Source organism: Silene latifolia, chromosome Y, assembly GCF_048544455.1.
Source record: "Silene latifolia isolate original U9 population chromosome Y, ASM4854445v1, whole genome shotgun sequence".
NCBI classification, from domain to species: domain Eukaryota; kingdom Viridiplantae; phylum Streptophyta; class Magnoliopsida; order Caryophyllales; family Caryophyllaceae; genus Silene; species Silene latifolia.
The window spans coordinates 320011739-320022187 of record NC_133538.1 but is presented as its reverse complement, the minus strand read 5'-3'; positions in this window follow the sequence as shown (position 1 = coordinate 320022187).

Sequence of the window (10449 nt, the reverse complement as noted above, 5' to 3'; positions counted from 1 at the left end):
GCCTCAGCACCTGCTCTCGATGGGTGATCCCCAACCCCTAGGCCTCGATCGTCGACCTGGCTATATCCAACTCAGCACGGACCCGAGCAAGCGCCGCCGGATCCGCGGTACCTTGCAAAACACAATACAGATCATCAAGATCTAAAAACGCGAAATGCAACACAAAATACACAAAAACGACACACAAAAGTACCTGAGAAAGCTGAGCCTCCCTCGCAGCCAGGTCACCAGCAAGCGCCCTCAAGCGGTTAGCCATCCGCCACAAAGCCTGATGACTAACAGTCGTCACCTACAGCCAAAAAGGTCCTTCAATAAAATGCAAGGCAAAACACGAATGAGCAAAAATGTTCAAGTCAGGAACTCACCCTAAGAACGACCAACCTCCACTCCATGCCAACATCGGTCACCTCAACAACCACAGGCTCTGGCAGGCGCAACTGTAGCTCCTCACCTCCCGGTCCCTGAAAGGTGGTCTCCGCATGGAAAACTGGGGGTTGAGTCCTCATCAACGCATCGACCCCCTGCAATTCGGGTCCGCATCAAAGGTAACAAATCCTCCTATCAAAGGAGACAATGAAAACAAAAGAACAGAGGAAAACATACCTCGATCGGGTACCAGGCAAGCCTCGACAACCAGAAGGTGTCGTAGTCAACGTCTCGTAGCAACAACTCCTCACCACCCTGACCGTGAAGGTGCTCCTCAACTTCGTCGGGGGTCGAATCCTAGAACAACACCATAGGCGGGTCGACCGGTACCCCGAAGATCTCAGTAAGGCATTGACGGGCTAAGCGCTCGCCCAAGTACCAAACCGGCTCGATCGCCGTCTCCAAGTACAAGCGCTGGGAGCTGCAATGTCGCAGACGCTCCCTGACAGCAGCCGGCACCTCCGTGTAGTGCTCCCAAGGCCACCCGACAAAGTGCATTCAAGAAAAAGCTACTCAATCGACTGGAGGCTTCCTAAGCTACCTAGTAATCCTATCTCTATCTATCTCAATAAAGGAGGAGGAGTAAGGAACAACAACATACGTCAGCAACTCGAAGGGCGCTCACACGACGCCTGCAGTCCTCGTAAGTCGACTTAATCGACTTCTTCCGAGCAACCGTCCAACCCCTCACGGTAGGGTAGGTTGAAGGGACACCACCTGTAGTCCCCGGACGCAGAGGGACGAAGTAACCATACAACCAAGCCTGTAATCAAACACAGTAAACACAAATCAGCCAATCTTTCCAAAAAAATTGCCAAAATCAAAATCAAAATCAAAATCAAACTCAAAATTACAAAAAATGCTCGTACCTCAAAGATGAGGCCGGGACCAACCAAAGCAGGGGCACTACCGTACCCCACTGACTCCGGATGCACTGTCGCGTACAAGTACGGGGTGAAACTCGCCATGGCCGGCGTAACCCAGTCAAACTGACCCAAAGTGTCAAGGTCTCCATTAATATTCTCGACTCGACTACTTAAGTCACACTCCGACGCTTATTTACGACCCACCGATCGTAAATACAAGCCTTACACATTGTTTGTTACCGTCATCTTGCATTAAATTACTTGACCGACCATTTCGACCACTATACCGTCACTAATCTTAATAAAACACTCTTTTTACTTACCAAAACGGTTTTAAACCGAGTCTTTTCCGACCAAACGAGTTGTTACACTTACGTCGGTTTCTCGCCATAACCAAACTTGTAAGTATAAGGGTGTAAAAATCCTTATTTTATCATGTCTTTGCTTGTTTTATGACCATAACATGCTAAAACATGCATAACACGATCCAAAACATAGGATAGACGAGCCAAAACCGAGTTTTGGCCTGAGGCAGAAGCCCCTTGTTCTGTACAGAGGCACGCGCCTCAATGGGGTGCCCAGGTCAGAACTCAACCATGTTTGTTCTTGTCCTTCCTCATTAATCTATTTTCATATTTGTAATCGGTTTTTACCATTTCTAATGTTTTCAAATCCTTTTATTTATTTTTACAAATTTTAACCATAAAACATTTTTCCCCCTTTGTTCTTAATACCATGACGGTTTAATCCGTGTTCCGGTGATAATATTTGGTTAATAACATTTAAAAGGTATTTTAAAGCCTTTTATTTCATTTCTTTACATTTTGGGGGGTATTTTAAAGCCTTTCATCATTTCTTTATATTTCCAAAATAAACATATTAGTCACCAACACAAAGTCATCCTTGGTTCCACATACCATGCCGGATTTTAACCCGGGTACGATGATGAGTATCGACTAATTATATTCAAATGAACTTAAAACAATTAGTTCATGATCATTCTCAAAACTATCCATGTCAAGTCGAACCCGACACCGAATATCATCAAAATAATGATGATTATTTGAGTCTCGTTCCTCAAATCAACAAATACGGTCTAAACGACCCTTTCAAACCAAAACGGGTTTAAATACCCACTTTTCAACACGTTTCATATACGTTTTTCAAATGGTTCAAGCACGGCATATAACCGTTGACTGACCCGCGCCTAAACAGGCCTTTTCTTTCTTATTTTCAAAACCAGGGGAGACCCCCTTACACCGCCAACAGGCTCGCGCCTCATGTGGCCGCCTGGTGCAGGGTCTGTTCCCTTTCCAGCATTAGTCTAGGACGATCCCGACTCCGGCCAACCCAGATATAGGACGGATCAGATGAGTATTTACTCATTCAAAAATCACATTTGCAAAATGCGTTACAAAGACAAATGGATCGCATTATGCACCATAAACCTAATACGGTAAATGGATGTTTAATTTCCGTCTTGCATGCAAATCAACCATAAATCCAACTCGACATCTTATACTTGATACTTAGATTACATCAACCGACTTAGAAAGCTCTCACATTTTAGGTTTAAATTATTGGATGCGCATTCATGCATTTAAATCGTTTTATCAACTTTTTCATTCAACCAACCAAGATCGATTATTAGAGGCCGCTACCGCGGGCGGGATTGGGTGTCTGATTAAAGGGCTTCCAAATACGTACCTTCACCTCTTACTCAGAAACTTTGGATAGTGGACGACCTTATCCAGGGCGTACGAGAGTCATTCTAGAGATAAGATGCTTAAGAGGGACGATTCCTTATCTTTAGTAACTATGTCAAACCCTGCTTTGTGCTTCGTTTGACCGAGGTATAAAGTGGATTCGAATGGGTTCCAAGCATCCCACAAATGCTTGGTGGCGACTCCGAACATCTCTAATCGTTTCGAGACCCTTACCGAGACGAAACCGACCGATCTAAAACGATTCGGTCGAAAGCATTTTTACGCCGCCGAGCGTGGCTTTCAAAAGACGGCTGCACGTCCGCAGATCGACCGGGCTTGCAGGTGGGCTGATGTCCACACCAGGATTTCGGTTCACCATGATATTACGCAAGTCAGCTAAAAGCAGGTCAATCGGTCTGATGTGAGAAGGGTAGTGGAAAGGTCCTTCCGGTCCGCTATCCGCCCTAAAATACTACTAACTTAGCTTTCGCCCTCACAAGAGTAATATATTGTTCATAACAGGTCTGTTCATTCCAATCTTCCGATCTAGGTCTGAATTTAACCAGTTTAACTACTTCAGTTGCATGCATTCAACCTAATAATTAAAGTTATATTGCTATCAAACAATTCTCAAAACAAAAACCTCCTAAACCAATTATCGCATCATTGCTTTACAATCATGGCTCCCCTAATCCTAGCATTAAGCAATTACCTACTCATAATGATAAATAAAGCAACAAAAAAAGATAAAGCATTGTTAAACATGGTATAAAGAGATGTGCAAGAGAGAATTAAATTAAATAGAAAGAAAGTGTGGAAATGACATAAAACGAAACCCGGAAATATGAAGGCGGAGTAACGTTGGACATAATGATTCAAAGATTAGATAAAAACTGACCTCCTAAACCTAATTAAGTCTCTCCTATTTATAGGAGAGATATTTATTTAACCTAGGATACGATAATTAGATATTAAAATCTTGCGTAAGATGGAAAAGTACTTGATCGAGTACATTAGAACTCCTCGATCGATCAACTTCCAAACAAAAACCTCTTGATCGAGTACATCACTACTCGATCGAGGAACACCAATTATGCATCTCTCGATCGAACACCACAGAACCTACGATCGAGGACTTCTCAACAGCCAAACTGCTCGATCGAGTAGACTAGGTCAGCAAAAGCCTTCGATCGAGTCATCTACTACTGAACCAGCTCATTTTGACGTTTGATTTAGCTTCCAAGAAGACTTCACGCATCCTAAGACAGCAGTATTTCCGCCCCAATTCTTCCATCTCCTAAATGCAAGCTAAAGGAACAGTAAAAAGCTCAATTCTGTTTCTTTCAGGTCTATTCCTGCAATTAAAGCCAAACGAACCAAAGTAGAATGTTCGGGGCATTTCGTAGCCCAAAACTACGGGAATCGCATAGAAATGCGTGCAAATAAGACTTGAAAAGGCTATATGAAATGCACGCATCAAATCTCCCCAAACCAAACCTTTGCTTATCCCCAAGCAAATTATATACAACTAACTAATGGAACGGAATAAAAATTCAGAGCCAGCTACAATTCGTCTACTTAAACCAATATGATGCAAGTAAACTAATACTTATAGCAGAAACTGTCAAATACAAATGAGTTGTAGGATGTTTATAATAAAGTTGAACCGTCGACCTTGCAAGACCTTTGATAAAAGACTATCACAGGTCACTCTTCTCTCATGAAGCAAAGGGTAAGCAATTAATTGTAAGAGAGGAAGAAAAATAGTCGCTCACCTAACTATGAACCACATAAACATGCATGCAATATAGTATGAAAGACAATTCTAGCTACCGTGCACATACATTCCAACCAAACAAGGTCCCGTCACAGCCGAGGGCTTACAAAAGTATGGAAAAGTGAGGAAATGGGTAAGAAAGGGCAAAACATATTTTGGGAATGTGAGGTAAATAGCCAAGCTAGCTACCTAACCATAACCAAATGAACCATATCCGCTTCCAATCCATCAAAATTAAGCACAATGCCCTTAATTCGGCATACAAACTCACTAAACCGTATAATATCAACTCCTCATAATATAAAATGATCGTATAGGAGTAACAACCGACAACAATCAAATTCTTTTTTCATCTTTTTCTTTTCTTTTTGTCGGTTTTTTCCAGTTTTTTTTTTTTTCATTTTTTCAACTTTTTTTTTTTTCATAATCATCCTCCTTCTCCATATTACCAACTCCCAATAATCAAATACAAACCAAATTTGGCTCAATAACAATATACCGCAAAAACAATCACTAAACTAGCTTGACAAGGCAGGCTATGTTTGGATGTAATTAAGGGTCAAAAGGCAAATATAGCTAAATGTGGAGTTTATGGGTAAAAATGGAAAAAAAAAGGAAAATAAGCACCTCCCTGCGTGTGACACCAACCACTAACCCGAATGTATGCAGGCAATAAGCAATTGAATTTCATACTTGTGCAAATTAATGATACAAGCTATGCAAGGAGTAACTACTCACAATCCTATATGAACTGGTCATGAATGACACCAGTTTATACGACTCTAAATCCTTAGAAATTTTAAGTAAGTTGCCAAAATTTCAGGTCAAGTCTATTCGTTCAGCTAAATTTAAACAATAACTCGTTGATTATGTAATAAGACAATCCAAAAAGATATCAGTTTGTGCAAGGCTTAAGCAAGAGGACAAATTATAGTGCAATTTCATCATCAAAATACACCGTTCCGACTCGACCTAAATGCAAAATAAAGGTGAATTTTTTTGATTTGTTGAAATTTTTCTATTTGTTATTTTTTGAATTTTCGAAAATAAAAGGCAATGCATACAAAAATTAAACAATATACGGACACAGATATGGATGCATATACCCTCCCCAAACCAAACTGTACAATGCCCTCATTGTACTCAAAAATAGGGAAAGGAAATACAAACTGAAAAGAAGAGTAAAGCTTAGGAAAACTTACAAGAATACGCGAAGTAGGGACCTCCCCAAACCAGCCAGTAACATAGGAGGTCGCTAATAGCTTCATAACAACGTCACTGGAGGTGAATCAAAACAAGCGAACAAAGTACTCGATCGAGTTGAATGGGACCGCGTAAGTGCTCGATCGAGAGGATTAAATACTCGATCGAGTGGGTTAAGTAGTCAATCGAGAACCTCTTATACACAAACTCCTAGGCGTCATTTGAAGCACCTGCAAACTCGCAATAAATGACCTACAGGACTAACAAAACAAGCTAAACGTCCCAGTCTATCGACTGAAAACCAAAAGTACACGTCCAAAAAAAACTGAAATGTTTGAAAATCAACTAAAAAGTTTTAAACTTCGGTTTTCCTCTCGGACAATGCTAGTTTCAGATAGGTCCCAGCTCGACCTTCTTCTCTTTATCCATCCACGCAAATCAATGGCCCGCAACAAGGCCTCTGACTGAATACAGTCCCTTTAGCATCCATGAGCTTGACTTTAGGCCTTCATAACATTGCATCAACTGAAGAACAACAACTCATCGCAGCGCCATGGCCTCCACCTTTGGCTTCCTCGTGCTCTTTCTTCTTATACGGCATAGCCTCGTCCAAACCGCCTCCTGGGTCATCATTCAATACCGTTCCAGTCTCCAAATTCAACGTACCATGCCCGCCTCCTGGGTCTTTCAGCCTTTCAAGACCTGCAGAAGAAGTAACACAGGGATTAACCTTATTTGCAGAATCATCGTCCAAATTAAATTTAGACGACGATTTATTATTCTCAGTGATACGTGCATTTTATATAGTCTTTTTAGCCCTTTTCATGCACGTATTTCTATGCTTTTATCGTAGTTTTATGCTACGAAATGCCCCGAATATGCTACTTTGGGTATTTTGTCTTATTTGCAGGAATGAACCAGAAAGTAGTGAAATCAATCTTTTTATCGTCTGTTTTGCATGCATTTGAAGGAAGAGTGAATTTGGAGCGGAATTATAGTTGTTTTGGGATGCGTGAAGCTATTTCGGGAGCTAAAAAGACAAGTCATAGCCAACTAACAAGAACAAGTAGCTGCTGAAGTTAGTTTTCACTCGATCGAGTGCTTTTCTAGTCGATCGAGTGGTTTTAGGTCATATAATAAGTCGATCGAGCACTTTATATGGTCGATCGACCATTTGCCATTTAGTGTTTAGTCGATCGAGTAAGATTTTTGGTCGATCGAACAGTTTAAGCTCTGGTTTACTCGATCGAGTAGTTTAAAACCACTCGATCGAGTGGATTCTCTTACGGGCTTGGGCTTTTTAGTTTATTTCCGTCATTAGGTTAAATAAATCCTATTTTGTTATAAATAGGAAGGTATTTCGTCATTTGTATGGGTGCTTTTGCTGGGGGAAATCACACGTTACTTTCCTCTGGTTACTGTTTTAATACTACTTTCTGTTCTGCCTCCTATTTTTCCGAATCCTTACTCTGTAACTTTCTCTTCCCTTTTATTCTTCCTTGTTTCTTTATTGCTTTTATTATTTCTCTATTTAGTTGTCATGTCTTATGTTATTAGATTAGCAATTGCTAGTGTAGTATCTCGAGCCATGCGTAGCTAATTCCTTTAATTTGTTAGGACTAGGGAAACCGTGGTAGCAATATGTTAGGATCGACATGATTAGATTAGTTTTGCGACGGGAATTATATTAAGCAATATAATTGTGATTAGGTTGAATGAATGCATGCAGGAGACCGATTAATTAGTTACCCCCGACCTGGATCGAAAGATTGGGAGAGAAGGCTTGCTTAATTACAATAGGTGATACCTAATTAGGGCGAAAGCTAAGTTAGAGAGGCCCTAGGGCGATTAGAGACCGAAAGGGTATAATCGTAGGTTTAAGGACCGAAAGGTGACGACCTCGCTCTTCTTATCAATAATTTAATCGATTCAGTTGACCCAATAGTGTAGCTGCCACGGTAGACCGATTCCTAGCATATTTCTTTCTTTTATCTGATTTACCCCTGTATTTCTTCATTATTTCCTCTTGCCTTAATTCTATTAGTTTAGTCAAAACATTTCAAACCCCCGATTGTGACATTAGACAGATCGAATAGACAAGTAGATAGTAAACCGCCTCCCTGTGAAGATCGACCCTACTTATCGCTAGCTTCTGTTAGTTATATTTAGGTATTTATTTTTGGTACATAACGACCGTATCAAATTTTGGCGCCGTTGCCGGGGAGGCAACTATTTATTTATTTGTTTAATTGCATCACATTTTTTTAGCCTCATGGGATTTTTCCCTTGAGGTCGTTCTAAACTTTTTCTTTAGTGCTGTTTTGATAGGCCTTACAGGTACTACCTAGACAGTTCTAGGTGAAAGATCGTCAAAGGGAAGGCTTGAGTACCTTTGACCCGTCACCTATGTTCCATTATATGGCGCTTCAGGTGATTTACTGCGGTAGATGTGGTGCTGCTGAGCACAATGCAGCCTTTTGTATGGCAGAAAATGACGAAGTTTACGCGTTCCAGCAGCGCAGTCGAGCTAGTCAAGCAGCTGTAGTTGTGCCACCACATCCACCCTATCAACGAGGCTACCAAGAGCCTCCGTTTGTCTGGCCACCGCAACAAGATCCTCCTGATATTCGGGAAGAAGAGATGGCGGAGCTGAAGTCTTTAATGAAGGCACTTGCATTCCAAGTGCAAGAAGGTGATAGACACACTTTTTCGCGATTTGATAAGCTCGACTCTGAAATAGCTCAGTTAGTTGCTGAGTCGGATAGTTGGCAACCAGATGAGGTATACTGTACCGAGATCGGTTTTCCCCATGAAGAAACCGTGTTGCCCAATGCTGAGGATGATTTTTATGACTCGGATGACGAATTTCTATCATATTTCACTGCCTTACACGAGGATTTCAGCACAGACGGGAAGAATCACTCGATCGAGTGACTTATATTAATCGATCGAGTGAATTTCAGAAAAAAAGTCGTTCGATCGAGTGGTTCAAAGCACTCGATCGAGTGAAAATCAGGAGGGAAGTCCTCGATCGAGTAATAATTCTGCTCGATCGAGTGAGTTGGCCAGCGAGAGGAATGATTTGTTGCTTGGGTTCATTTTAGACGACAATTTTGATGATGATAATGGATACGGTGAGTCGCCCCTATTCAAGGCCGAGTTGGATGCACTTGAGGCTACGATTTACGGGACGAAATCCACTGAGAAGGGTGACGAAAGGACAGCTGAGTCGGTAATTGCTCCTATCACGGAAGAGGTAATAAATTCCTTTATCTATGATTCCATCGTTGAGAGCAACCTACCTGAGGTAATTAGCGATAATTTTATTATTGTTAATATTCAAAGTACGCTACCTCATTTGACTCGTGCTTTTAATGCTATACCCCCTCCCATGTGGACGTTTAATTTAACGAATTTTCACCGTCCTTGTCATTTCAATTTTGTTAATCTAAAACGGAGCCCTAATTTATTGTCAATTGCTCATGCGCTCCTTTATTTTGTGGATAAATTTAGGAGCTCACATAGGAAATTTGTTAGGCTTAAACGGTTGTACAATTTTATTTCCTATTTCTTTATTCCCTTTGTGGTGCTACTTACATTTCAGGTAGCACATGCGCAGATTTATGACTTAATCTTTGCGCGCTTTGAAATGTTTTGATTATGATTTGTTTAGAGAGGCTCGAAGAAAAAGAAGGTCGAGCTGGGACCTGACTGAAGCTAGCGCTACCCGGGAGGCAACCCGGAGTTTTTACTTTGCATTTTTATTTCATTTCAGTTGTAATAAATGGTTTTCATACCATAGACTATATCAGTATGCTTGTTTTGTTAGTTTGCGGGCTGTTTTTATTGCATTTTGCAGGAACACACTGAGGATCACTCGATCGAGCACTTTTGCTGATAAATCCTCTCGATCGAGCAGTTGTTCTACTCGATCGAGCACCAGCAAAGAGAGAACTACTCGATCGACCTAATTTCCTTCCGATCGAGCAGTTTTGGATGCTCATTCCACTCGATCGACCACTGTTCGACTACCATCGAGTGTTTTTGACTTGGATTTGCTTCTTGCGACGATATTTGAGCTATTAGTGACCTCCCACGTTGCTGGCTGGTTTGGGGAGGTCCCTTATTCGCTCTATCTTGTAAGCTTTCCGTATTTACTCTCTTCCTCTTTCAGTTTGCATTTCCTTTCCATGTTTTGGTACAATGGGGGCATTGTACAGTTTGGTTTGGGGAGGTTATGCATCCATATCTGTGTCTGCATATTGTTTTTTATTGCATTTCTGTTATCACGTCTAATTTATGTATGCATTGTCTTTTATTCTTAAAAATTCAAAATCTCATAAATTTTTTTAGAAAATTCAAAAATTCAAAAAATTCACGTTTATTTTAGCATATAGGTTGAGTCGGAACGGTAGATTTCAATGATGATATTGCACCGTAATTTGTCTTTCTGCTTAAGCCTTGCATTAAA